General features: G+C 63.1%; 1 pseudogene; it reads right to left on the bottom strand.

The window, feature by feature from the left end:
* Nucleotides 1-816: 816 nt before the first annotated feature.
* On the bottom strand, nucleotides 817-2,692 carry LOC113941574 (annotated as a pseudogene).
* Between the last annotated feature and the right edge of the window lie 437 nt (nucleotides 2,693-3,129).

The following is a 3,129-nucleotide window of genomic DNA, read 5'->3' as shown; positions in this document are numbered from 1 at the left end:
GGGGGTCTTTCTTAATTGAGTCTGGGGCCAAGCCTTCCTCATCCTCCTCCTCCAACTCTCCTTCAAGTGACTTTGGAGGTCAACTGGCCAATCACAGAATGCCAATTACAACAGTTTATACAGGAAACTCTCTTCAAGGACAACTTTCCCACTTATCAGAGCTTGTTTCCCCATAACTTGGCAGAGAAAGAGCAAAGCTTTCACAGGTGGCAGGGCCAAACACAGACCAAAAGTATCAGCATAAATTCACCCTGGTACAGGGGGTCAAACCTGTCCCATGAAGTCCGAGCAGGTCCGGGCTGGGGGCAGAACAGGGTGCAGGAAACGAAGGCAAACAGGAACCAGCAAACAGCCAGATGAGCAGGCCCAGAACAAAAGGACCTCGGAGCCTCTCCAACACACCCCTTGCCTGAGTTAAGGCCAAAGTGAAGGGCCTTGCCCTTTGCCCAGGAGAAAGCAAAAAACTCCACCCCCCCCCCCAGCCTTCTGAGGGCTCCCAACCTGCAGTGTGGGCTGGGCCAGTTCTTTTGTGGGTGTGAGTCACCCAAGGCAAAGACCCCTCCACCATTCAACATCTTTCTTTTACAGTGGGGCAGGGCAAAGAAAAATTCCTGCTTGGTTTTCTGGAAAAAGTAAAGCTATGACAGGGATCCCCTCCCCCCTGCCCTCACTGCCCCCCAATAACAGGGACTGGGGAGAACTGGGAAGTTTTACTGGGAAGTTTTACTGGGAACACTGGGAGCAGCCGGCTGGGGTAAGAATAAAAGCAGGGCCGAGGGGGACACACGACCCCCCAAACTCCAGGTAGGACTGGACTGGGGGGTCCTGGCTGGGCCCGAGGCCACGGGGAGGGGCTGCGGCCGCCGGCGGCTCAGGAGCTCTGTGGGGAGAGAAAAGGGGGTGAGAGCGGGGTGGGGGGACAGGGGGGGCCCAGAGGCTGTGGGAGAGCAAGGGGGGGACACGACCCCCATTTGGGGACCCCCTTTTACCTTCTCCCGCAGGTAGAAGCCGAGCCCCAGCGCCAGGAAGACCAAGCCCAAGACGAAGCCCCCGACCCCCACCAGGATCTTGCTGCGGACGGTGTCCGGTGGCATCTCTGGGGGGAGCCGGGGGGGTCAGCACCCCCAAAACCTCCTCCCACACCCCACCCAGCACCCCACAGAGCCCGGCCCGCTCTCCCCCAGCCCACCCGGGGGTCCCTCAAACCTCCTGCCAGTCCCTTCCCAGCCCCTGCAGGGATCCCACCAAGCCCCTCCCAGACCCTTTAGGACCCTCCCACCCCCCTCCCATCACCCCCAGCACCCACCAAACTCCCTCCCAGTTGCCCCCAGTTGCCCTCTTTCCCCCCCGCCCCCCCTGCCAGTGTGCCCCCGGTGCTGGGGGGGCCGGGCCGTACCCCAGTGCCGGCTGAGGGGGTGCTCCAGGCTGACGTGCTCCACCTGGCAGCTGTAGGTGACCCCGCACCGGGGGGGGGGATTTCCAGCAGCACCAGCACCTGGTAGGTCCAGTCCCCGTTAGGGACCACGTCGGTGGCCACCACGTGCTCCGGCAGCTCCTGCCCATCCTGGAACCACCTCACCTGCACCGGCGCAGGGTAGAAATCCATCCCGGAGCAGAGCAGGCGGCCGGGGCCGGGCTGGGAGCTCGACGGCACCAGCGAGATGGACACGCTGGGGGGCACTGGGAGGGACGGGGGAGACACTGGGCTCAGCTGGGAGGCACTGGGAGGGAGGGTAGAGGGCTTGGAGGACATTGGTAGGGATTGGGATGGCACTGGGAGGGACTGGGATGGCAGTGGGAGGGACTGGGAATAGACTGGGGGAGAAGGGGAGGGGCTCGGAGGGCACCGGGGAGAGAGTTGGGAGATGTGGGAGTGAAGTGAGAACGACTGGGAATGGACTGAGAGGGTCTGGGAGTGGAGTGAGAGGGACTGGGAGGGACTGGGAATGACTGGGAGTGACTGGTGTGGACTGGGAAGGAAGCGCTCGGGACTGGGAGGCTGAGTGGTGGTGAGGGACTCTTTGGTTTGGGTCTGCCTGGCAACTGGAGCGTCATCAGAGAGACGCGCTGGGATTGGCTGAGGGGCGTGAGCTCGGTGGCCCCAGCGGGGTGGAGACGCGGGGGGGCACTGGGAGAGACTGGGATGGACTGGGATGGAGTAAGAAAAACTGGAATGGACTAAGAGAGATTAGGGGGCATTGGAAGGACTGGGAGAGACTGGGATTGATTGGGAGGAACTGGGACAGGGCCAAAGGGCACGGGGATGGGCCCAGGGGGGCTGAGGGGTCTGGGGTGATTCCCAGGGAGGGTTTGAGGGGCTCCAGGGTCATTCCCGGGGCAGGGGCCGAGGGGACCCGCTCTGCCCCACGCTCACCTCTCCTCTCCACGCTGAACGGGGCATCAAGTTTGTAGTTGGGCCGGCAGTACATGTCCACCCTAGTCCGTATATACTCCATCCATCCTTGATCACTGTTCCAGTGCCTGGCACTGATCTCCCCAAACGGGGTGTCCCCCACAAACACCCCCACATCGCTGTCGAAGTGCACTTGCCGCTCCCGGTTGTAGATGTACCTCTGCACAAACCTCACCCGCTCGGTGCCGTTGATGAAGTGACACTCGCACTTTATCATGTGCTGGAACACCCCTGTGTGTGCAGGACACGGGTCAGGGGGTGCCCCGTCCCTCCCCCATCATCCCCCAACCCCCCACAGCAGGCTGGCAGCTCAGGGGGCCATCCCGGACCCCCCTTTCCCACCCCCCTCTGCCCCACGGAAGCCCCAGCACCGGCTCTTGGCTGGGGGGGAACCCCCCCATCAGCCCCCTGGGGATGGACAGGAGGGTGGGGGACTCCCCAAGTCAGGATCCGACACCCACAAAGCCCCAGGGAACTACTCCAGGGCTCGAGGGACACCCAGGGACCCCCCGGGCGCCCTCTGCTTGCTCTCCCACCCCCTCTTGCCCCCCTCTCCCACCCCTTTCCCACCGTCCCCACAATCCCCCGAACCCCCCAGCCCTCACTTTGGGGCTCCCAACCCCCTCCCACTCACTCCGAGACTTTCAACCCCCCTCCCACTCACTTTTGGGGCTCCCACCCCCTCTTTTCTCCCCTCTTTCCCCCACTTTCCCACC

The sequence above is a fragment of the Corapipo altera genome, unplaced genomic scaffold (assembly GCF_003945725.1).
Source record: "Corapipo altera isolate COAL_440 unplaced genomic scaffold, ASM394572v1 59979, whole genome shotgun sequence".
Taxonomy (NCBI): domain Eukaryota; kingdom Metazoa; phylum Chordata; class Aves; order Passeriformes; family Pipridae; genus Corapipo; species Corapipo altera.
The sequence above is the reverse complement of the archived record's forward strand: the minus strand, read 5'-3'. Positions and strand labels throughout refer to the sequence as shown.